At 37.8% G+C, this 26,264-nt stretch overlaps 1 protein-coding gene across 1 annotated transcript in view; it reads right to left on the bottom strand.

Annotated features, from left to right (window-relative positions):
• arhgef33 (Rho guanine nucleotide exchange factor (GEF) 33) overlaps window positions 1-17,751 on the bottom strand; it is a 312,937-nt gene extending 295,186 nt beyond the window's left edge. The window contains exons 1-3 of the mRNA XM_061911264.1: window positions 17,430-17,751; window positions 14,284-14,519; window positions 1,472-1,520 (exon numbers count right to left, since the gene is read on the bottom strand). The gene's annotated coding sequence lies outside the window, so the exon portion shown is untranslated. The remainder of the gene's footprint in view (window positions 1-1,471; window positions 1,521-14,283; window positions 14,520-17,429) is intronic.
• Window positions 17,752-26,264: the final 8,513 nt, after the last annotated feature.

The following is a 26,264-nucleotide window of genomic DNA, read 5'->3' as shown; positions in this document are numbered from 1 at the left end:
CATTAGTCAAAGATCTTCTGTATGACAAGAGTATTTAGGGTTTTTTTAATGACCTAATACAAACACATTGGTCAAAGATCCTCCATAAAACGAAATTATTCAAATATCCTCTATAAAAACGGGACAATTCTGGTCTTTTAAGGATCCACTATAAAAAAACAATAGTCAAAGATTCGCTATAAGACAGGATCCTTGTCCAGTTTTTAAGAATCTATTAATTACACAAGCACTAGTCAAATATCCTTTATATGGCATGACTTTTTGGATGTTTTTCAAGGACCTAATACAAACACATTGGTCAAAGATCCTCTATATGACAGGAACATTCTGATGTTTTCAAGGATCTACTACAAAGACACTTGTCAAAAATCCTCCATAAAACAAGATTATTGTAATGTTTTCAACAACCTAATACACAAAAACTGGCCCAAGATCCTCTATGAGACATGATTATTCTGCTCTTTCCAAGGACCCAATGCAAAACCACTTGTCAAAGATCCTCTATTAAACATGATTATTCTGCACTTTTTAAGGACCTAATACAAACACATTAGTCAAAGATTTTCTATACAACAGGAGTATCGTGATGTTTCCAAGGACCCACTACAAAACCACTTGTCAAAGACCCTCTATAAATCAGGATTATTCCGCACTTTTTAATGATCTACTACAAGAAAGAATAGTTGAAGATCCTCTATAAGACAGGATCCTTGTCCAGTTTTTAACAATCTATTAATTACACAATCACTAGTCAAAGATCCTCTATACGACTTGACTATTTGGCTGTTTTTCAAGGACCTAACACAAACACATTAGTCAAAGATCTTCTGTATGACAAGAGTATTCAGGTTTTTTTTAATGACCTAATACAAACACATTGGTCAAAGATCCTCCATAAAACAAAATTATTCAAATATCCTCTATAAAAACGGGACAATTCCGGTCTTTTAAGGATCCACTACAAAAAAACAATAGTCAAAGATCCGCTATAAGACAGGATCCTTGTCCAGTTTCTAAGAATCTATTAATTACACAAGCACTTGTCAAATATCCTTTATATGGCATGACTTTTTGGATGTTTTTCAAGGACCTAATACAAACACATTAGTCAAAGATTCTCTATATGACAGGACTATTTTGATGTTTTCAAGGACCTACCACAAAAGACACTAGTCAAAGATCCTCCATAAAACCAAATTATTCAAAGATCCTTTATACGACATGACTTTTTGGATATTTTTCTAGGACCTAATACAAACACATTAGTCAAAGATTGTCTACATGACAGGTGCATCACGCTGAACCTCAGATCCTCTATTTGACAATAGAATTTGCTATTTTTAAGGAGAAACACTTGTCAAAGATCCTTTACAAAACAGACGTGTTACTCCTTAGAACATTCTACATGAAAACATGTCTAATAAGAAAGATGGAAGGTACATTCAGGTACAAAAAGATGTTTTCCACTCACAGTTTGAGCCTCTTTATCCTTCTCTTCACCGTCTGCTCCTCGCTGAATACTGAAGAAGAAGAAGAAAGAAAGAAAGAAAGAAAAGGAATGTTTGAATCACTTTGAGGGAGGAGAGTCATCTTCCCACACACATTTCACACATATCTTTGCAATCACATCAACACACACAAAGATGTCTCCCATGGAGGAAGAGGAGGGAGGTGAGATGATGATGAAGATGAAGATGAAGGGAAGAATGGAGGAGCAGATGAGAGAAAGAATGACATCAGCAAAGGTTCCGCTGAGTCATCTCCAACTTCCTCTAACGCACTCCACTTATGACTTCAGTGTGTGTGTGTGTGTGTGTGTGTGTGTGTGTGTGTGTGTGTGTGTGTGTGTGTGTGTCATGAGAAAATGTCGAGCAACAAGCAGGCAGACATAAACTTCCTTTCTTCCCAACAATCCCCAGAGAAAATGTTTTTTTTCCACTTTGATCCATCCGAGGATGAAATGGACACGTGCTATTTTTAAGAACATTACTCAAGTATGTCAAAGATTGATCGAAGAACAACTGAGGTGCTCTTTTTAAGGACATATAACAACTGTGCTCTTGTAGAGGATCTGTTGCAAAAGCACGAGTCAAAGATCCTGTATTTAAAAAGGGTGCTGTGTTGTTTGTGAGGATCTATTGCAAAAATGCAAGTCTAAGATCCCCTTTATGAAAAGGGTGCTGCGCTGTTTTTGAGGCGCTATTGCAAAAAAAATTGAGTCAAAGATCCTGTATATGAAGAGTGCTGTGCGGTTTTTTTTTTGGTTTTTTTTGTATCTACTGCAAAAACATGGTTCAGAGATTCTCTATAGGAAAAGAACGCTGTGCTGTTTTTGAGAAACTACTGCAAAAGCGTAATTTGAGGATCTACTGCAAAAGTGTAATTTATAACAGTCTAAATAAAAACAGTGCCGTTTGTGAGGCTCTATTTCAAAAACCCGGGTAAAACATCCTCTATGTGAAGAATGCTGTGCTGTTTTTGAGGATCTACTGCAAAAGCTTTTTTTTAAACAATCTAAATAAAAACAGTGCCAATTGTGAGGCTTTATTGCAAAAACATGGGTCAAAGATCCTCTATATAAGAAGTGTGTTGTGCTGTTTTTGAATATCTACTGCAAAAACATAATTTTGAATAATCTAAATAAAAAGTGCTGTTTTTGAGGCGTCATTGCAAAAAAACATGAGTCAATGATCCTGTATAAGAAGACTGCTGTGCGTTTTTCTTAAGTATCTAATGCAACAACACAGGTCAAAGATTCTCGTTATGAAAAGAGTGCTGTGCTGTGTTTAAGGATCTACTGCAAAAGTATCATTTAAAACAATCTAAATAAAAAATAGTGCCGTTTGTGAGGCTCTATTGCAAAAACACGGGTCAAAGATCCTCTATATGAAAAGAGTGTTGTGCTGTTTTTGAGGATATACTGCAAAAGCGTAATTTGAGGATCTACTGAAAAGTGTATTTTAAAACATTTTACATAAAAACAGTGCCGTTTGTGAGGCTCCATTGCAAAAACCCGGAGAAAATATCCTCTGTATGTGAAGAATGCTGTGCTGTTTTTGAGGATCTACTGCAAAAGCTCATTTTAAAACAATCTAAATAAAAACAGTGCTGTTTGTGAGGATCTGTTGCAAAAACATGGGTCAAAGATCCTCTATATGAGAAGTATGTTGTGCTGTTTTTGAATACCTTCTGCAAAAACATCATTTAGAATCATCTAAATAAAAAGTGCTGTTTTGAGGCGTCATTGCAAAAAACATGAGTCAAAGATCCTGTATATGAAGAGTGCTGAGCTTTTTTTTTTTAGTATCTACTGCAACAACACAAGTCAAAGATTCTCGATATGAAAAGAATGCTGTGCTGTTTTTAAGGATCTACTGCAAAAGTATCATTTAAAACAATCTAAATAAAAACAGTGCAGTTTGTGAGGCTCTATTGCAAAAATACGGGTCAAAGATCCTCTATATGAAAAGAGTGCTGTGCTGTTTTTGAGGATCTACTGCAAAAGCGTAATTTGAGGATCTACTGAAAAAGTGTATTTTAAAACAATCTAAATAAAAACTGCCGTTTGTAAGGTTCTATTGCAAAAACCCGGGTAAAAGATCCTCTATATTTGAAGAATGATATGCTGTTTTTGAGGATCTACTGCAAAAGCGTAATTTAAAGCAATCTACCGGTAAATAAAAACGTTTTTTGAGGCGCCATTGTAAAAAAAACATGAGTCAAAGATCCTGTGTATGAAGAGTGCGCTGTTTTTTTTTTTTGTATCTACTGCAAAAACACGAGTAAGATTCTTTATATGAAAAGAGTACTGTGCTGTTTTTGAAGACCTACTGCAAAAGCGTGATTTAAAACAATCTAAATAAAAACAGTGCCATTTGTGAGGCGCCGTTGCAAAAAACATGAGTCAAAGGTCCTGTATATGAAGAGTGCTGTGCGTTGTTTGTAATATCTACTGCAAAAACACGAGTCAAACATTGTCTATATGAAAAGAGTGATGTGCTGTTTTTGAGGATCAATTGCTAAGGCGTAATTTGAGGATCTACTGCAAAAGCGTAATTTAAAACAGTTTGAATAAAAACATTGCTGTTTGTGAAACTCTATTACAAAAACACGGGTCAAAGATCCTCTATTTGAGAAGAGTGTTGTGCTGTTTTTGAAGATCTACTGCCAAAGCTTAATATGAGGATCTACTACAAAAGCATAATTTAAAACAATCTAAATAAAAACAGTGCCGTCTGTGAGGCTCTATTGCAAAAACACGAGTCAAAGATCCTCTATATGAGAAGAGTGCTGTGCTGTTTTCAAGATCTACGGCAAAAGCATAATTTAGAATCATCTAAATATAATCTGTTCTGTTTTTGAGGCGCAATTGCAAAAAACACTAGTCGAAGATCCTGTATAAGAAGAATGATGTGCGTTTTTTAGGATCTACTGCAAAAACACGAGTCAAAGATTCTCCATATGAAAAGAGTGCTGTTTTTGAAGATCTAAAGCAAAAGCGTAATTGAATACAATGCCGTTTGTGAGGCTCTATTGCAAAAACACGGGTCAAAGATCCTCTATTTGAGAAGAGTGCTGTGCTGTTTTTCAAGATCTACTGCAAAAACATAATTTAGAATCATCTAAATATAATCAGTTCTGTTTTTGAGGCGCCATTGCAAAAAACACTAGTCGAATATCCTATATAAGAAGAATACTGTGCGTTTTTTTAGTATCTACTGCTAAAACACGAGTCAAAGATTCTCTATATGAAAAGAGTGCTGTGCTGTTTTTGAAGATCTACAGCAAAAGCGTAATTGAAAACAATGCCGTTTGTGAGGCTCTATTGCAAAAACACGGGTCAAAGATTGTCTATATGAGAAGAGTGTCGTGCTGTTTTTGAAGATGTACTACAAAAACATAATTTACAATCATCTAAATAAAAACAGTGCTGTTTAGGAGGCGCCATTGCAAAAAACACTAGTCGAAGATCCTGTATATGAAGAGTGCTGTGTGTTTTCTTTTTTTTAGTATCGTCTGCAAAACCATGTATCAAAGATTCTCTATATGAAGAGAGTGCTGTGCTGTTTTTGAGGATCTACTGCAAAAGCGTAATTTAAAACATTCTAAATTAAAACAGTGGCGTTTGTGAGGCTCTATTGCAAAAACACGGGTCAAAGATCTTCTATATGAGAAGAGTGCTGTGCTGTTTTTGAAGATCTACTGCAAAAACACGAGTCAAAGAGTCTCTATTTGAAAAGAGTGCTGTGCCAGTTTTGAAGATCTACTGCAAAAATATAAACTAAAATTATCTAAATAAAAAAGTGCCGTTTTGATGATCTACTGCAAAAACATGAGTAAAAGGTCCTCTATATGAAAAGGGTGCTCTGCTGTTTTTGAGACGCCATTACAAAAAAAATTGAGTCAAAGATCCTGTATATTAAGAGTGCTAAGCAGCAAAAATGCAAGACAAAAATATTCTATAAGAAAAGTTTGCGATGCCGTTTTTGAGGATCTATTGCAAAAACGCAATTTGAAAACATTAAATCAGTGCTGTATTTGAGAATCTATTGCAGAAACACGAGTCAAAGATCCTCTAAATGACAATAGTGCTGGGATAATGTTTCTGAGGATTTACTGCAAAAACTCAAGTCAAAGATCCTCCAAATAAAGAGGATAAATGCTAGTCAGAGATCTTTTTATATGACATGAGTGCTGTGCTATTTTTAAGCACCTACAAAACCTAAAACATGCACCAGTCAAAGATCCTCTATATGATTAAAAAGATGCAACAATGCTATTCAAAGATCCTCTATATAAAAAGGAAAAGGAGCGCTCTGCTGTTTTTGAGGATGCATTGCATGAACTCAAGTCAAAGATCCTCGATATTGAAAATAGTGATGTGCTGTTTTTAAAGATGTACTGCAAAGATCCTCTATATAAAGAGTTTGCAGCTGTTTTAAAGGACCCATGCCAAAAATGCTAGTCTGGCATATTTTTAAAGGACAGGAGTGTTGCGCTGTTTTCTGAAAAATACTACAACCAACTTATTTCAAAGATCCTCTATATAAAAGGAAAAGGGGTGCTTTGTTGTTAAAGAACATACTTAATTATGGGACGGCGTGGCGCAGTGGAAGAGTGGTCGTGCGCAACCCGAGGGTCACTGGTTCAATCCCCACCTAGAACCAATCTCGTCACGTCCGTTTTGTCCCGAGCAAGACACTTCACCCTTGCTCCTGATGGGTGCTGGTTGGCGCCTTGGATGGCAGCTCCCTCCATCAGTGTGTGAATGTGTGTGTGAATGGGTAAATGTGGAAGAGGTGTCAAAGCGCTTTGAGTACCTTGAAGGTAGAAAAGCGCTATACAAGTACAACCCATTTATCATTTAATTAAAAATGCCAAGTCAAAGCTCCTCTATATAAAGAGTGGTGTGCTGTTTTCAGAAAAAAATACAAACAATGCTATTCAAAGATCCTCTATATGAAAGGAAAACGGGCGCTTTGCCATTTAAGGACGTACTTAAAAATGTAAAGTCAAAGATCCTCTATATAAAAAGTTTGCAGCTTTTTTAAAGGACCCGTGCCAAAAATGCTCTTCAGAGATATTGTTATATGACCGGAGTGTTGTGCTGTTTTCAGAAAAATACTACAATAACTCTATTCAAAGATCATCTATATAAAAAGAAAAAGGGGTGCTTTGTTGTTTAAGAACTTAATTAAAAATTCCAAGTCAAAGCTCCTCTATATAAAGAGTGGTGTGCTGTTTTCAGAAAAAAATACAACAATGCTAGCCAAAGATCCTCTATGTGGAAGGAAAACGGGTGTTTTGCCATTTAAGGACATACTTAAAAATGTAAAGTCAAAGATCCTCTATATAAAGAGTTTGCAGCTGTTTTAAAGGACCCGGGCCAAAAATGCTAGTCAGAGATATTTTCATATGACAGGAGTGTTGTAGTATTGCACAAAAAACTCTATACAAAGATCCTCTATATGAAAAGTGAAAAGGGTGTTTTGTTGTTTAAGAACATAATTAAAAATGCCAAGTCAAAGCTCCTCGATATAAAGAGTGGTGTGCTGTTTTCAGAAAAAATACAACAATGCTATTCAAAGATCCTCTATATAAAAAGGACAACGGGCACTTTGCCATTTAAAGACATACTTAAAAATGTCAAGTCAAAGATCCTCTATATAAAGAGTTTGCAGCTATTTTAAAAGGACCCGTGCCAAAAATGCTAGTCAGAGATATTTTTAAAGGACAGGAGTGTTGTGCTGTTTTCAGAAAAATACTACAACCAACTCATTTCAAAGATCCTCTATATAAAAGGAAAAGGGGTGTTTTGTTGTTAAAGAACATACTTAATTAAAAATGCAAAGTCAAAGCTCCTCTATATAAAGAGTGCTGTACTGATTTCAGGAAAAAATACAAACAATGCTATTCGAAGATCCTTTATATGAAAGTAAAACAGGCACTTTGCCATTCAAGTACATACTTCAAAATGTAAAGTCAAAGATCCTCTATATAAAAGAATTTGCAGCTGTTTTAAAAGGACCTGTGACAAAAATGCTAGTCAGAGATATTTTTATATGACAGGAGTGTTGTGCTGTTTTCAGAAAAATGCTACAACAACTCTATTCAAAGATCCTCTATATAAAAATAAAAAGGGGTTCTTTGTAGTTTAAGAACATAATTAAAAATTCCAAGTCAAAGCTCCTCAATATAAAGAGTGGTGTGCTGTTTTCAGAAAAAATACAACAATGCTATTCAAATATCCTCTATATGAGAGTTAAACGGGGGATTTGTCATTTAAGGACATACTTAAAAATATAAAGTCAAAGATCCTCTATATAAAAGAGTTTGCAGATGTTTTAAAGTACCCATGACAAAAATGCTAGTCCGAGATATTTTTATATGACAGGAGTGTTGTGGTGTTTCAGAAAAATGCTTACAATAACTCTATTCAAAGATCCTATATATATATATATATATATATATATATATATATACATACATACACAGGGTTGCTTTTTTGTTTAACAACATACTTAATTAAAAATGCCAAGTCAAAGCTCCTCTATATAAAGAGTGGTGTGCTGTTTTCAGAAAAAAATACAAACAATGCTAATCGAAGATCCTCTATATGAAAAAAGGAAAACGGGCACTTTGCCATTTGAGGACATCCTTAAAAATGTAAAGTCAAAGATCCTCTATATAAAGAGTTTGCAGCTGTTTTAAAGGACCCGTGCCAAAAATGCTAGTCAGAGATTTTTTTATATGACAGGAGTGTTGTAGTATTGCACAACCACTCTATTCAAAGATCCTCTATATAAAAAGGAAAGGGGTGCTTTGTTGTTAAAGAAGATACTTAATTAAAAAGGCCAAGTAAAAGCTCCTCTATATAAAGAGTGGTGTGCTGTTTTCAGGAAAAAATACAACAATGCTAGTCATAGATCCTCTATATGAAAGTAAAACAGGCACTTTGCCATTTAAGGACATACTTAAAAATGTCAATTCAAAGATCCTCTATAAGTAGTGATGTGCTGTTTTTAAGCACTCAAAGATCGTGTATAAGGAGTGATCTGCAGTTTATAAGCACCCACTCAAAAAGCCAAAGATCCTCTATAAGGAGTGATGTGCTGTTTTTATGCACACCCACTGAAAAAGCCAAAGATCCTTTATTTGGATGACGATGTCAGACACTTGTATGTCAGTGTGATGTCATCGTGGGTTGGTGTGAATTTGTAGACGCGGGATTTTTTTGGACTTTAGTCATTTTTCCGCACACTCGGTGGTCTGTCTGATGGCGGAATCGCACACCCACGCACATCTGGTCCAGGTGAGTCATGCTGTGACAAATCCTTCTTGGAGACCCAGGACCTCTTCCTGACCCAACCCTAAAGTACTTGATGTCATTGAACGCACCATTGACTTCATTAACTAAGTTAAACCTCATCCGGTCTTTCTAAATTACTTTCTTGTTTTAAACAGCAAAATAGACGTAGAAGCTTGTGTGACTACTTTTGGACACTACTAGATTTTGGGTGTATTGTTCCTTTAAGACAAACTATCGTTATTATTAGCTGTGCGAACCAAGTCTTGTAAGCTTCTCACCAAGTGCTCTCATTGTTGACTAAACGCAACTACAAATCAATATTAAATCAATACAGCCAGCTGACACCACCTGAAATCAATCAAAAAAAGGCCCAACTGACAAAGGGGGCGGGGCTTCAAGAGGTTCAGCCATACTGGGAAACATCGCCCTCCAGTGGCAGACATGAGGAAGCACACTTTCAACAGAAAAAATACTTGCAAAAATAAACAATAATTCTCTTTTTTAATGAAGTAACAAATCAACGATATGTTATTATTGTATGAGTGCGTAAACAAATGTTACTCAAGTGCAATAAATAATTTTTTTTAGCACATTTAATATTTTTAAAAAATATTTTAAAAATATTAGATGTGCTGCACTTTTTGATGTTTACCGTATTGTTGAAAATATAAAAATATAAAACTAAAATATATTCAATAGGTGAGAATATTTTTTTAAAGGAGGACATTTTGGGGGGGGCGTTTACTAAAAAAATAAAATAAAAATAAAAAAGTGTAATTTTCTCATTCAGCCAGCAGATGGCAGCAGAGCTGGACAACCATGCAATTATCCCTGCTGCCACCGAGAGGCGCTCCAACACTACTGTGGAAAGCAAACAACAACGTGGGACTTTATTGGCGTTTTGCATTTTCGATTTGATTTTGAATCCTGTTGGGAATTAACAAGACAGCTTTACCCAACAAAAATATTAATGCAAACATTTTTTTTCTACAAAACTAAAACTAAATTTTTGCTGAATGCCAATATTGACACTTTTAATGCGAGGTGACATTCACCTTGTGATCCTTTATTTGTTTATTCAAAGTAAATCATACGATAAGAGTGCTTTGCTGTTTTATATAACACAGACACACACACACACACACACACACACACGTGTTTAAAGATTTGTATTTACAACATTATTAATTTATACCATACATCCATCTTCTTCCGCTTATCCGAGGTCGGGTCGCGGGGGCAGCAGCCTAAGCAGGGAAACCCCATATATAATATATACCTACTATGCAAATATAAAAAAGCGAGTTGTGGAAAATGAATTGGAATTTTACAAGAAAAAGGTCACCATTTCACAAGAAAAACTTCAAATTTTGGCAGTATTTTAATAAAAGTTATAATTTTACTCAACGGAAGTCAAAATTTTACAAGATATTGTGCAATATTACGATAAAAGTTGGAATTTTATAAGAAAAGCTTAAAATGTTGGCAATTTTATGAAAAGAGTCGTAATTTTACTCGACAAAAGTCACAATTTTATGAGAACACTTTGAAATGTTGGCAATATTATAATAATCGAAATTGTATTTAGCAAAAGTCATAATTTTACTTGAAAAATGTGACCATTTTACAAGAACAACAAAACAATTGAAAATATTGTGATAAAAGTCAGAATTGTATACGACAAATGTCACCATTTTGCATTAAAAAGCAATAATTTTACGCGAAAATATTGCAATATTACGGAAACAGAAAGAATATGAGAAATTGTTCCCAATTTTGTAGGAAAAAAGTCGATACATTGTGAGAAAAAGATTGGTTTTAGTTCATTTTTATTGATTTTCTTTTTATTTTTTTGTAATTGGTTTTTAATCTTCATTATTTACTTCAAGTTACTACAGTATGTCTCTATATACATATTGTTTTATTTTATTTTTTTAAATAAATGTTGGCCAAAGGGGGCGCATTTCAATTTCTTACACACACTTGTTATTTCATATATTGACCAAAAGAGGGAGCACTTTTAAAACTGACACAGTCAATTTAAAAATTCCTCCTTTTTGGAGCCACCCTCATTTTGGTAGATTTCACCACCAGGTGTGCAAAATGAGACATTCTCTCTTAGATGCAATGGTTTTCCGTATTGGGACCATGATTTATATCCTAACTTGTTCACACCTCCTCATATGGAAGCTACTTTTCCTTGTTCATGTCTCAAGAAGGGTAAAAATACAACACACACACACACACACACACACACACACAAAAGTGTTTTTAACACATTTAAACACACTCTTCATAACACAGGAAGTAGCATCTGTCCTCTGCAGATTTGATACTTTTGACACACTGTTGAAGTGTAGCGGAAACAAGTCAACAGTAGTAGTAAATAATAGTACAAAATAACTATAAAGTAATGTTAAAAATCTTAAATTATTGTAAATATATGCGAAAACAATAAAAGCCTTCTTAAAACTGTTTAAAAATGTGTGCAAAAATGTTTACGTTGTCACGACCCGACTTCCTGTTCCTGCCGACTCTCCCTGTCCTTTGTTTTCCGACACAACCACGCCGCTCGTGTTTGAAAAGATGCCAACTGATCCGAAAGGACATCCAGTGTCACATAAATCAGTACAAGAACCCTACTGATTTTAAAAAGGACATGGATCAGGTTTTGGGGGGCCAATTGATAATAAAAGACATAGATCCTTTTAACTAAAGTCACTGTAAAGCAAGAACTCTATTGATTTTAAAATACATTTGCAACCCAGTGACAGATCAGCAGGTACAAGACCACTATTGATTTTAGTGGGTGTTTTGACCAAGGGCTCCAGAACCCTACTGATTTTAATGTGCTAAGTCTATGTAGTATGCCAGAGGGGTCCAAAGTGTGGCCCGCTGAAAAAATGTTAACGGGTGCTGCAGGTTCTAAAAATAGAGTATAAAAAAAAAAAAAAAATTTTTTTTAATTAAAACAAGTGGAATAAAAGAGTATAAGGTGAAATATAACAAAAAAATAACAAAAAATAATTCATCCTTCCATCTTCTTCCGCTTATCTAAATCAATGTTGTTATAAATTATTGACCTATTAAAGGCTCCAATTACTTCACACACAAAAATTTGCAGAGAAAATAATGCACATTTTGTGTGTTTGTAATAAAAAAAAGCTTTCTATGACAAAAAAGTGGATTGAAAAATAAAACATTGAAAATGATACAAACTTATAATCGACGGATATATTTGAAATTGATCCAAAGATTTAAACGTTGCAAGTAAAATATATATATAAATAATAATCTGTGATTTATTTTTAGCACTTATTTGAGTGGGCCCCTTTTGGGTCTGTATATTATTATTTTATTTTTTTTTATTTTTTTTACTGGGTCCAAACATGAGGGGAGCCTTAATGGTTAAAAATAATAATAATAATAAATAATATTGATAAAATTAGGTATGTAATGAGGTGGCGACTTGTCCAGGGTGTACACCGCCTTCCGCCCGAATGCAGCTGAGATAGGCTCCAGGGAACCCAAAAGGGACAAGCGGTAGAAAATGGACGGATGGAAAAAAATTCAGCTTGTCTCTTTTGGGGTCCCTGGAGCCTATCTCAGCTGCGTTCGGACGGGAGGCGGTGAACACCCTGGACAAGTCGCTACCTCATCGCATACCGAATTTTATTAATATTATTTATTATTATTATTTTTAACGTTTAAGGCTCCCCTCATGTTTGGACCCAGTAAAAAAAAAAAAAAAAAATCAGCTGCGTTCGGACGGAAGGCGGCAGCGTAGACCCTGGGCAAGTCGCTACCTCATCGCAGGAATTCAGTATATTGTATTGGTTATCCAAATAAAAACTATCAAAAGGGCCCCCGCATGCTTTAATTTATGAGTGTGCGGCCATTTGTGGCGAAAGTTACGACACCCCTGTACTTTGCAAAATGTTCCACAGCACCCTGAAGGATTTGAAGACTTAGAGCAGGGGTATCGAACGTACGACCCGCGGGCAATGAGCCCAAAAAAATTAAATGAAAGAAACTGCTGTTCTAAATGTGTCCACCAGATGGCACAATAGCAATTAGTTGTGTCTTTGTAGATCAGGGGTAGGGAACCTATGGCTCGCGAGCCAGATGTTGCTCTTTTGATGACTGCATCTGGCTCTCTGATAAATCTGGGCTGACATTGCTTAACACGATAAGTAATGAATAATTCCACTTGTAATCACAGCGTTAAAAATAATAAATTATTCTCATGCATTTTTAATCCGTCCATCCGTTTTCTACCGCACCTGTTCAAGAAGTTGCGTCAATGGTAAGAAGTTATTTATTTATTATTGGTTTGTGTGGGTCTTGCCCTCCTGGGGGTTCTTCAGACCCCCAAGCACCGACATGAGAGCCTGTTTCAGGGTTACAATATTGTTTTATTTTTCAATAAATCTCTCAGTTGTTTTCCAGCAATTGTATTTCCAGCCCCAACCCAGTCTCTCCTCCTGGCTGCTGCTTATAACAGAGCGACAGGTGATTAAATAACAAGGCCCAGGTGGGCCGTCTACGCACCTGTCGCTGCAGGCCCGCAGGCCACGCCCCCTCCACAGTTAGCTTCAGAATAATAATGTTATTACAAAGAATAAGAGACCTATTATACTCTAGAAATGTTGGTCTGACTTAAAAATGCACGCGTTTAGTGGTGTTCAGTGTTAAAAAAAAAAATTATATGGCTCTTACGGAAATATATTTCAAAATATTTGGCTTTTTGGCTCTCAGCCAAAAAGGTTCCCGACCCCTGTTGTACATGATGCTACATATATAAAAAAAAATAAAAATAAACCACACGACATTAGTGCACTAGTCGAGGAAAATTTGCAAACTACATAAATAACATCCGGTAATTTGATTTTGATATTTTTTTAAAAATCTTGATAGAATAAAAATGAGTTGACTGATGAACATTATCACATCATTTATTCAGAAAGTATAAATAACGACAAATAAAGATAGAATGCTATTAAAGGCCTACTGAAATTAGATTTTCTCATTTAAACAGGGATAGCAGGTCCATTGTATGTGTCATACTTGATCATTTCGCGATATGGCCATATTTTTGCTGAAAAGATTTAGTAGAGAACATCGACGATAAAGTTTGCAACTTTTGGTCGCTAATAAAAAAGCCTTGCCTGTACCGGAAGTAGCAGACAATGTGCGCGTGACGTCACGGGTTGTGGAGCTCCTCACATCCTCACATAGTTTACAATCATTGCCACCAGCAGCGAGACCGAGAAAGCGAAGGTTTTCCCATTAATTTGAGTGAGGACAAAAGATTTGTGGATGAGGAAAGTGAGAGTGAAGGACTAGAAAAGAAAAAAAAAACTAGACGGCAGAGCGATTCAGATGTTATTAGACAAATTTACTAGGATTATTCTGGAAAATCCCTTATCTGCTTATTGTGTTACTAGTGTTTTAGTGAGATTATATGGTCGTACCTGTAAATCGGAGGGGTGTGGCCACGGGTGTGGTGACCGCCAGTGTCTCCGAGGGAAGCCACGTTTCTCGACGAGGCGAAGGCAGCCAGTGGGACCGGGCTGAGATTTTTTTTTTTCCCCCTCCACCACGGTGGAAGCATCCGACGGTCTGGGGCGGCCAGCGGGAGGAGGCAAGAGAGTCCGCAGCTGCCTCTTTGACAGGTGCAGGAGGAACGACGCAAGCTCTCCGCTCATGTCTACGGTAAGAGCAGACTTATTACCACCATTTTCTCACCGAAACCTGCCGGTTGACATGTGGTAGGGAACCATGTTCGCTTGACCGCACTGTTCCATAGTACAGCTTCACCGTCATCTTTCGGGAATGTAATCAAGGAAACACCAGCTGTGTTTGTGTTGCTAAAGGTGGCCGCAACACACCGCTCCCCACCTACATCTTTCTTCTTTGACGTCTCCATTATTAATTGAACAAATTGTAAAAGATTCAGCAACACAGAAGTCCATAATACTGTGGAATTATGCGATGAAAAGAGACGACTTATAGCTGTGAACGGTGCTGGACCATAATGTCATCTACAATGCGTGACGTCACGCGCATGCGTCATCATAGTGCGACGTTTTAGCATGATAGTTCCGCGCGAAATTTAAAATTGCAATTTAGTAAACTGAACCGGCCGTATTGGTGTGTGTTGCAATGTTAAGATTTCATCATTGATATACAGTGGGGCAAAAAAAGTATTTAGTCAGCAAGTTGTGCAAGTGTTGAGTTTATACCAAAAAGTTCTATTTTGGTTTCATCTGACCTCATGACATTCTCCCAATCCTCTGCTGTATCATCCATGTATCCATTTTGGTATAAACTCAATTCGTCGTGTTTGGAGGAAGAAGAATACTGAGTTGCATCCCAAGAACACCACACCTACTGTGAAGCATGGGGGTGGAAACATCATGCTTTGGGGCTGTTTTTCTGCTAAGGGGACAGGACGATTGATCCGTGTTAAGCAAAGAATAAATGGGGCCATGTATCGTGAGATTTTGAGCCAAAACCTCCTATCAGTGAGAGCTTTGAATGGTTGACCAAATACTTATTTTCCACCATAATTTACAAATAAATGCTTTAAAATTCCTACAATGTGAATTCCTGGATTTTTTTTCCACATTCTGTCTTTTACAGTTGAAGTGTACCTATGATGAAAATTATAGACCTCCGTCATCATTTTAAGTGGGAGAACTTGCACAATCGGTGTCTGACTAAGTACTCTTTTGCCCCACTGTATAAACTATCAGACTCCGTGGTCAGTAGTAGTGCGTTTCAGTAGGCCTTTAACCGCAACATCCATCCATCCATTTTCTACTGCTTATTCCCTTTGGGGTCGCGGAGGGCGCTGGTGCCTATCTCAGATACAATCGGGCAGAAGGCGGTGTACAACCTGGACAAGACGCCACCTTATCGCAATAACCGCAACATGTAAGAGTAAAAAAAAAAAAAAAACAACATTAGGATTTGTACACTTGTGCTTGTTCTATTTTCAAACAAAGAAAACAATCTGAAGTTGTCTTTATTTTTAAGTTATCGTGCCGTGATTTTACCGGTCCGGCCCACTTAGGAGTACATTTTTTCTCCACGTGGGCCCCGATCTAAAATTAATTTGACACCCCTGATTTAGACGATATAGAGCCAAAAGTCAAACAATTTACAAAAAAAAAAAAAAAACACTTATCTGAACATGTAAGCAAGAACTCTAATGGTTTTAATAGGCTCCCTATGCTCAGTGAGTGTAGGAGCAAGAATCTGGATTTTCTGAAGGCAGGATGTCAAAGGAAGACTATGCCACCCTATTGATTTTGAAAGGCGATGATTATGCAAACCCCACGTACAAGAACGCTATTGCTTTTGAAAATGACGTCACACCAAAACGCAGTGCACTGTTGCCATGGGCAACATGTCAAATATTCCCCATCGAAGACACCATGACGACTTCATTGATATTAAGAATGGTTTCCAGTGGGTGAAAAGGTAGCGTCGGTATAAATAGGAGGCGTTAACTTTCACTTCAGTGCACGCACACGCGCGCTTGACCTTTGTTGGCGTGTTTTGGCAGCAGCGTGGAAACGACAGGAAGTCTCCGGAGTAGCCACGGACGCAGGAGGAAACGGCCACCACAACACGCAACAATGCGATATGTCACGTCACAGAACAATCGTGTCTAAATAAAACCACATCTATTGTACACCCACGTGACTCATTTAGGAAAAGTCACGTCCGACTCCCCGTAATAGTGACGGTGGAGGGAAGTTGAGGGGTTCAAATACCGTTGGAAATGTGAATATCACGGAATTGACCAGCAAAATTACTGACGTCAAGTCTCCTCTGTTGCCTCGTATAATATCATATGAGCAATTGTTTGCTTAGTTGCTAGGCAACGGGACTCATATGCTGTGTCAATATTTGACTATTTTTACTTGCTGTGGTCAAATTATTTCTAAGCCTTTGGGAATCACGTTCAAACACATTTTTAAAAAAGTACAAAACACAAAATGGAACGTTCAAATAAAAACTGCGATTAGTCGTTCAAGCCATCCATTTCTACCGCTTGTCCCTTCGGCGTGCCAGTGGGTGCTGGAGCCTCTCTCAGCTGTATTAATTAGTACTTTCCGACAACTTTCAACGCACCATGCCACAGTAACTTCCTGACCTGAAGCGTTTTATCTTCTTCAAAATTCACACTCCCAGTTTTTTTTTTTTAATTGAGTGTTTCCGTCACATGAAACACACTTTTGTTTTGTCAATTTCCGAGAGAGGGGGGGGGGGGGGGGGGAGTGACATTGGCGGAATGTCACAAGAAAATGCAGGCAGCACGCGGTGACGTCATGCCAGTGAGGTGTGGGAGGATCAGCTGAGGGGTGTTGTCTTCAGGGCCCACTCGTAAATTGGAATTTTGTTTAAAAAAAAGTGTTCGAACTCGTTTCACTCTCACACACACACTTCCTAATTCATCTACACGCATTCTTATCGGTGTGTATAAAACTCAAGGCAAAGTTGGACACCGCTTCCTCATTTTTGGCGTAGTCTGTATTTGTGTGTAAACGTTGTGCTTTTTAATTCATTAATTAAAAAAAAAAAAGAAACAGCGAAGTGAGGGACTTACCTAATAACATCACTGGCGGCTTTGGGCCCCAAACTTTCCTGACTTGTACTTTCTTTTTGGAAAATGCAACTGGAGTCAGTTTCTGTTTTAAGTTTGCACTGGGGAACGAAACAAAAAAAGAGGCGGGAAAAGGCAACGCATTAGTAGGAAAAAAATGCTTTCTTTAATGACTTAATCTGCAAAAAATAAAAAGTCCTGCGTGTTGCAGCAAAGTGGAGTCACCAAATGTCTTTTAGAGCTGCACCATTCAGTCCCTGCGTGTAAAACCCACTTCCGCTCAGCCACGCCCACAAGACAATCACCCCTCCCTCCTCCACTCCCATGAATGGAAAGCGTCACCATTCTTGTCCAATAGCCAATCATGTGACAGTTTTGAATGAAATTTCAATTTGGTTGATTTTTTTTTTTTTTTTTTTTTTTGAAGAGACCTGAATGTGAACCTAGAACAGGGGTCGGCAACCTAAAATGTTGAAAAAGCCATATTGGACCAAAAGTATGTATTAAAAAAGAATCTGTCTATAGCCGTGTTATAATGAAGTTAAAGGTCTAATGATATAAGATTCTATGTGTCATACTTGATCATCTTGCGATATTGCCATATTTTTGCTGAAAGGATTTAGTAGAGAACATCCACGATAAAGTTTGCAACTTTTGGTGCTGATAAAAAAGCCTTGCCTTTACCGGAAGGAGCAGACGATGACGTTCTCACATTGTTTATAATGGGAGCCTCCAGCAGCAAGAACTATTCGGACCGAGAAAACGGCAATTTCCCCATTAATTTGAGCGAGGATGAAAGATTTGTGGATGATGATATTGATAACGAAGGACTACAAAAAAAAAAAGGCGATTGTATTGGGACGGATTCAGGTGTTTTTAGACACATTTACTAGGATAATTCTGGGAAATCCCTTATCTTTCTATTGTGTTGGTAGTGTTTTAGTGAGATTAAATAGTACCTGATAGTCGGAGGGGTGTGTCCACGGGTGTCTTGAGGCCAGTCTCTGAGGGAAGTCGACGTCAGCTGATCTCCGGTAAGAGCAGTTTTTTACCACAATTTTCTCACTGAAACCTGCCGGTTGACAAGTGCTCGGGATCCATGTTCGCTTGACCGCTCTGATCCATAGTAAAGCTTCACCTCCGTCCGGGAATTTTAAACAAGGAAACACTGTGTTTGTGTGGCTAAAGGCTAAAGCTTCCCACCTCCATCTTTCTACTTTGACGTCTTCATTATTAATTGAACAAATTGCAAAAGATTCAGCGACACAGATGTCCAGAATACTGTTAATTGCGAGATGAAAAGAGACGACTTTTAGCCGCAAATGGTACTGCGCTAATATGTCCTGACAGTCCGTGACGTCACGCGCACGCGTCATCATTCCGCAGCGTTGTTAACAGGAAACTCCGGGGGAAATTTAAAATTGCAATTTAGTAAACTAAAAAGGCCGTATTGGCATGTGTTGCAATGTTAATACTTCATCATCGATATATAAACTATCAGACTGCATGGTTGGTAGTAGTGGGTTTCCAATGATTGTCACACACACACACACTAGGTGTGGCAAAAGGATTCTCTGCATTTGACCCATCACCCTTGATCACCCCTTGAGAGGTGAGGGGAGCAGCAAGCCACGCTCGGGAATCATTTTTGGTGATTTAACCCCCAATTCCAATCCTTGATGCTGAGTGCCAAGCAGGAAGGTAATGGGTCCCATTTTTATAGTGTTTGGTATGACTCAGCCGGGGTTTGAACTCACAACCTACCGATCTCAGGGCGGACACTCTAACCACTAGGCCACTGTGTAAGGCAAGTGTATTTATTAGCCTACCATTTCGCAGGCTGATGCAAATTTTTGTTGGCAGAAATGTTAAATAGTAATATTTATTCTACATTTTTACAAAATTGGTAATAAAAAAGGCTATTCAGAGGGTGTGATAACTCCTGGAAATGACTGGTTTAAATGGCCAAAGGTAAAAATATGTGTGTTCAAGTTGAAAGAAACGGAAACTACAAATAAAATGACCTCAAATATATCTAAAATACGTGGCAAAATGATGCATTATGTACATCGATTAGCTTGCAGTCGTGCAGTGACCAAATATGCCTGATTAGCACTGCACACAAGTCAATAACATCAGCAAAGCTCACCTTTGTGGATTCACGCACAGCATAAAACGTTTGATGGACAAATACAGACAAAGGAGGACAACACGTACATGTAAACAAACTACGGTGCGTTCAAGGACTTCCGAAATTAGGAAAAATGGCGAGCGCCATATACTATCATCAGTGAAGCATGCTTAATGTAAAGAATGGGATTTTTAACAATTAGGAAGGTGTGGGTCACGGAACAGAAACCATACTTAAACAAAAAAATATATTTTTTTCCTCATCTTTTTCCATTTTCATACATTTTTGAAAAAACTCCAGGGAGCCACTAGGGCGGCGCTAAAGAGCCGCTTGTGGCTCGAAAGCCGACCCCCGTCCTACACCGAATATATAAAAAATTTACTGCTAGCGGGGGTGTATAAAATAGTCAGGAAGTTTCACGGATGCAAAGGATTCTGGGTATTTGTTGTGTTGCGTTTATGTTGTGTTACTGTGAGGATGTTCTCCCGAAATGTGTTTGTCGTTCTTATTTGGTGTGGCTTCACAGCGTGGCGCATATTACTAAGAGTGTTAAAATTGTTTATATCACAACCATTAGTGTACTCTGTGTCATCCAGTATGCCTTGCAGTCGTGTGCCACACACAACATATTGCTGGACTGGTAAACGGTTCGTACATGTTGTTGAAGGTATCAAAGGCAGTAGCTTCATAGCACGTCCTGATACTTATTAACTGGGTGACTGCTGGCAGTCATTCTAGACAATGTATGCGTCTCCTATTGTCTTCCTCGCTTTGTGACACGGGTCCTAAATGGCTCTTTGAGTGGTAAAGGTTGCCAATCCCTAAACCATATTTATCAAATATTTCTGAATGATTCAACCGCCACCCGCCCGAGTCTAATTAAAATTTATTTTTTCGTCATGTCACTTGCCCGACCCGCGGTTTATCCGCGGACTCCGGGGATGAGACCGCAAACCGCGCATCTCTATTAGGTACACTTCAACTGCGAGAGACAGAATGTGAAAAAAAATCCAGGAATTCACATTGTAAGAATTTTAAAGAACGGATTTGTACATATGGTGGAAAATAAGAATTTGGTCAATAACCAAAATTCAATTCAATACTTTGGGGCTGTCGCCGAGCAACACACTTTCAACTCCCTCCACAGATTCTTTATGGGGTTGAGGTCTGGAGACTGGCTTGGCCACTCCAGGAATTTCAAATGCTTCTTACGGAGCCACTCCTTCATTGCCCGGGCAGTGTGTTTGGGATCATTGTCATGCTGGAAGACCAAGCCACGTTTAATCTTCAAAGCTCTCACTGATGGAAGGAGGTTTTGGCTCAATATCTCACGATACATGGCCCCATTCATACTTTCCTTCACACGGATCAGTCATCCTGTCCCCTTAGCAGAAAAACAGCCCCAAAGCATGATGTTTCCACCCCCATGTTGCACAGTAGGTGTGGTGTTCTTGGGATGCAACTCAGTATTCTTCTTCCTCCAAACTCGACGAGTTGAGTTTATACCAAAAAGTTCTATTTTGGTTTCATCTGACCACATGACATTCTCCCAATCCTCTGCTGTATCATCCATGTGTTCTCTGGCAAACTTCAGACGGGCCTGGACATGCACTGGCTTAAGCATGGGAACACGTCTGGCACTGCAGGATTTGATTCCCTGTCGGCGTAGTGTGTTACTGATGATAACCTTTGTTACTTTGGTCCCAGCTCTTTGCAGGTCATTCACCAGGTCCCCCCGTGTGGTTCTGGGATTTTTGCTCACTGTTCTCATGATCATTTTGACCACACGGGATGAGATCTTGCGTTGAGCCCCAGATCGAGGGAGATTATCAGTGGTCTTGTATGTCTTCCATTTTCTGATAATTGCTCCCACAGTTGATTTTTTTCACACAAAGTTGCTTGCCTATTGTAGATTCACTCTTCCCAGTCTAGTGCAGGTTTACAATTCTTTTCCTGGTGTCCTTTGACAGCTCTTTGGTCTTGGCCATAGTGGAGTTTGGAGTCTGGCTGTTTGCGGCTGTGAACAGGTGTCTTTTATACAGATAACGAGTTCAAACAGGTTCCATTAATACAGTTAACGAGTGGAGGATAGAAGAGCTTCTTAAAGAAGTTACAGGTCTGTGAGAGCCAGAGATCTTCCTTGTTTGAAATGACCAAATACTTATTTTCCACCATAATTTACAAATAAATTCTTTAAAATTCCTACAATGTGAATTCCTGGATTTCTTTTTCACATTCTGTCTCTCACAGTTGAAGTGTACCTATGATGAAAATTACAGACCTCTGTCATCATTTTAAGTGGGAGAACTTGCACAATCGGTGGCTGACTAAATACTTTTTTGCCCCACTGTATGTGAGAAGTGAAGGGGAAAAAAGTGATGCTATTGTTGGGTTTCAGCAGGCAAGAAGTTTAAGAAGCGTAGAAAAAAATAAACCTACGTATAGAGAAATATTCCACACAATGTAAATAAACACTAAAAACTCTACACATATGAGAAGTGAAAGGAGAACAAGTGATGATCAAGTAGTAAACCCTGAGGTGCACCATGAGCTTTTTATTCAGGGTTTTGTCTTTAGGATATAAGAAGTTTAATAAGTGTAAAAGAAAAAAACAAATATGGATAGAAAATATTACCGTGTAGTAATATAATGCAGTTTAAGAGGTTGTTCAAACAAGAGTTTACAAATTACTATGAAAAATAATGATAATAGTGTTGAACTTGATAAAAAATATATATATTCATGTCATTATATAAATTATAACTAACTCAACTATTTCTTATTGAAAGAAAACTGCTGATCTAAATTGTGTTGCAAATTGCAAACAGGAAGTGAACACATGTGTTAATAGTTGCTATGAAGTGGAAAGGGGAAGGATCAAAATAAGCCTCACTTCTTCCGACTCCATTTCGGACATGTTAAGAGAAATGAAAAAAAAAACATACGTAAAAAATATGTGGGTGCATCATGTTGAAATTGCACACATCTTCAAGCAAACCTACACCTGTGGGAAATGAAGGGCGAAAAAAAATGATGCTAAAGTATTAAAACCCAAGGTGCGCCCTGAGATTTTTCTTTAAAGCGTTGCCTCTTTTAGTCTCTGGGGTGTAAGAAGCATAATAAATGTAAGAAAAAAAAAAAACCTATAAAAACACAAATAATAAAAACAATGTTGCGGTTGTACAGGAGGAGACGGCACAGACAGGAGGGACGTCGTTTTAGCTCTATTTATTATAATATATATATATATATATATATATATAAAAGTTTGTCAAAGTCTATATATATTCAATAAAATGGAGTGTGTAAATAATACAAAATGTGTGTGGTAGAGACTGTGTGTAGGACTTAACTGCTGAGAGTGTTGAGCTCGAGGTGCGGAAGTCCATGGAGGGGAGGTCCGTGAGACAGGCAGGAAGTTGGGGCTATAGCGTGGCCTCAAAAGCGGGCGGTCCAGGCGGGAGGTCGAGATCCAAGATGCAGCCAAGGGAACCAGAGGGAACGCGGGGAGCCGGGACACACATCTCGTGAGGTGGGAACAAAGATAGGCTGCTGGAAGGCGACAAGGAGGAACATGAGACGATTGATCACGGAGGGGGAGAAAACACAGAGAGAGCAAGAGTGCATAGAGCTAGATATTCGGCTTACTGTACTGGAATAGATAACTACGTTCTGGCCCAGGATTGCAGGTTTTGCTGGCCTATGAAGTCAGGGCTTCTCATCAGCGACGAGTGCGTTGATTGCAGATGCTTGGTGCGCGGCAGGAGCACATATCAATGCGCCCGGGTCGTGACGAATGTCAATTTATTCAAAAAACTCGACACGTGTGGGAAATGAAGGGAGAAAAGCGATGATCCGGTAGTACAGCCTGAGGTACACCATGAGCTTTTTCCTCTAGGTGTGGTCTTTTTTTTTTGTCGTCAGGATGTAAGAAGTTTAATAGGTTAAAGAGAGAAATAATACAAACAATTTGAATAAACACAAAAACTCTACATATGTGAGAAGTGATGGGTGAAAAAGTGATGCTCAAGTTGGGAACCCTGAGGTACACCATGAGCTTTTTCTTCAAATGTTTGCCTATTTTTATACTCCAGGATGCAAGTAGTTAAATATGTTTTTAGAACGAAACATATAAAGAGAAAAATAATACAAACAATATACACCTAAAACTTTACAAATGGGTAACATTAAGGGAGAAAATGTGTTGTTAATAATAATACCCAGTAATACTGCAAACAGTACATATACTGTAGTGTTTCCAAGTCATCTAAACGAAGAGTAAAACTAGCATATTCGGAGGCGATGCTTGCTAATCTAACTTCCTCTTGATATGCAGATGACATGAAAAGCAGCTGAGTCACATGCTGCAATATTCTTTTGATTTTCATGTTCACACAGAAGAAGTCAAATAAGTTTCTCTGAGGTCTTTTTGGACTCTTGCGGCACCACAAAGCTCAAAGAAAAGTGCAATTACACTTCTCTGTTTTAACCAAACTGTCATCCCGCCAGACCTGTTTGTTTCTGAGAAAGTGTGCAACAGACTGGAAGTTGAAGTAATTCTCAAATGTGTGTGTGTGTGTGTGTGTGTGTTTTTGCATGTGTGGTGACCTTCACTTTGGGGTGAGCAGGGGGGTGGGGGGAAATGCAGATGTGATCACATCCTCCCACATTACACATTTGGCTCTTGAAACACTCTTGAAAGGTGTGTATTTGTGTCGTAATAAATATCTAAAAATGTAATTTTACAATGTAATATGAAATAATACACAATTTGTAATGAAAAAAATTACTAAAAAATAATATAAATATAAAAATTACACGTTAGGTCTGGAAAAAACAGAGGATATTTAATCCCTACAAGCCTTTTTCACAGGTTTCCCTGCTCTTCAGGGGATTTTATTAAAGTGTCCGTGGTTGTTAGACAGACAGACAGACAGACACACACACACATATATATATATATATATATATATATATATATATATATATATATATATATATATATATATATATATATATATATATATATATATATATATATATATATATATATATATATACATACAGTGGGGCAAAAAAGTATTTAGTCAGCCATCCATTGTGCAAGTTCTCCCACTTAAAATGATGACAGAGGTCTGTAATTTTCATCATAGGTACACTTCAACTGTGAGAGACAGAATGTGAAAACAAATCCAGGAATTCACATTGTATGAATTTTAAATAATTTATTTGTAAATTATGGTGGAAAATGAGTATTTGATCAACCATTCAAAGCTCTCACTGATGGAAGGAGGTTTTGGCTCAAAATCTCACGATACATGGCTCCATTCATTCTTTTCTTAACACGGATATATCGTCCTGTCCCCTTAGCAGAAAAACAGCCCCAAAGCATGATGTTTCCACCCCCATGCTTCACAGTAGGTATGGTGTTCTTGGGATGCAACTCAGTATTCTTCTTCCTCCAAACACAACAAGTTGAGTTTATACCAAAACGGATACATGGATGATACAGCAGAGGATTGGTAGAATGTCATGTGGTCAGATAAAACCAAAATATAACTTTAACACTCTAATAGACTCAATGTGTAGAATTATACATTTGATTAATTCTCATAATGTTGACCATTTCATGATTGTACATTTATATTGCTCAAAAAGGTTAATTCCGTCTTCTTATTCATATACTCTTTCAACGTTTTTTGTAATCAAGATCATCTTTTTTGCAATCTTTATCGACTGTCATCTGCAGCTGACAGTGGAAACATGTCAGGTAAAGATTCCATTTAATATACTGAAAAATATGATCTGATTACAAGGAAATCTGAAATGATTTGTTTATTCTTATGATACCTCTGCAATTGTGCCTGTCAGTCTTTTTATACGCCATTGCACATCCATGCTGCTTTAAAACGTATTTGAGTCGATTGTGCACAAAGTTTAGCTGGCTGACTTTGGCTAAAATGATAGTTTAAGTTATTTTTCACACAAATTCCTCTCACTGTTGTTCGCCAGCAACCAAGACAGCAAATGTCCGACATCATGTCTCCGCTTTAAATGCTGGCGTATCACAGATGTACTGACATAAGGACAAGGTCCAGGTTGCAAAATCAGCAAGGTATTCATGTTATTAACAAAAATAACAGGGAATATCCTCAAAATTTAACATGTTATCACTGGAGACGTTTTTGGGAGTCACGACTATTGTCTACAAATATAATTGTCGTCGACAAATTTTCCTGTCGACAATGTCGACTAATCGTTGCAGCCTGAATCCAAAAAAAACATTATTATCTCTGTCAAGCCTGATTTGTATTGGATCTTGTTTTATCGTGCATGTGTGTGACCAGTACGTGTGCGTGGACACTGGTGTGCAGAGAGGTTAAAGTACCAATGATTGAAATTTGTCCTCTGCATTTGACCCATCCCCTTGTTCAACGACCTGGGAGGTGAGGGGAGCAGTGAGCAGTAGCTGTGGCCACGCTCGGGAATATTTTTGGGTGATTTAACTTCCAATTCCAACCCTTGATGCTGAGTGCCAAGCAGGGAGGTAAATAGGTCCCATTTTTATAGTCTTTGGTGTGACTCGGCCGGGTTTTGAACTCACAATCTACCGAGCTCAGGGCGGGCACTCTAACCACAAGACTACTGAGTAAGTGAGTAGAACTGATGACTTTGGAGCGCATGTTAGGGTTTTTTAGTCAGGTGTT

Source organism: Nerophis ophidion, linkage group LG09, assembly GCF_033978795.1.
Source record: "Nerophis ophidion isolate RoL-2023_Sa linkage group LG09, RoL_Noph_v1.0, whole genome shotgun sequence".
NCBI classification, from domain to species: domain Eukaryota; kingdom Metazoa; phylum Chordata; class Actinopteri; order Syngnathiformes; family Syngnathidae; genus Nerophis; species Nerophis ophidion.
Note: the sequence above shows the minus strand (reverse complement) of the source record. Positions and strands in the feature narration are given on the sequence as shown.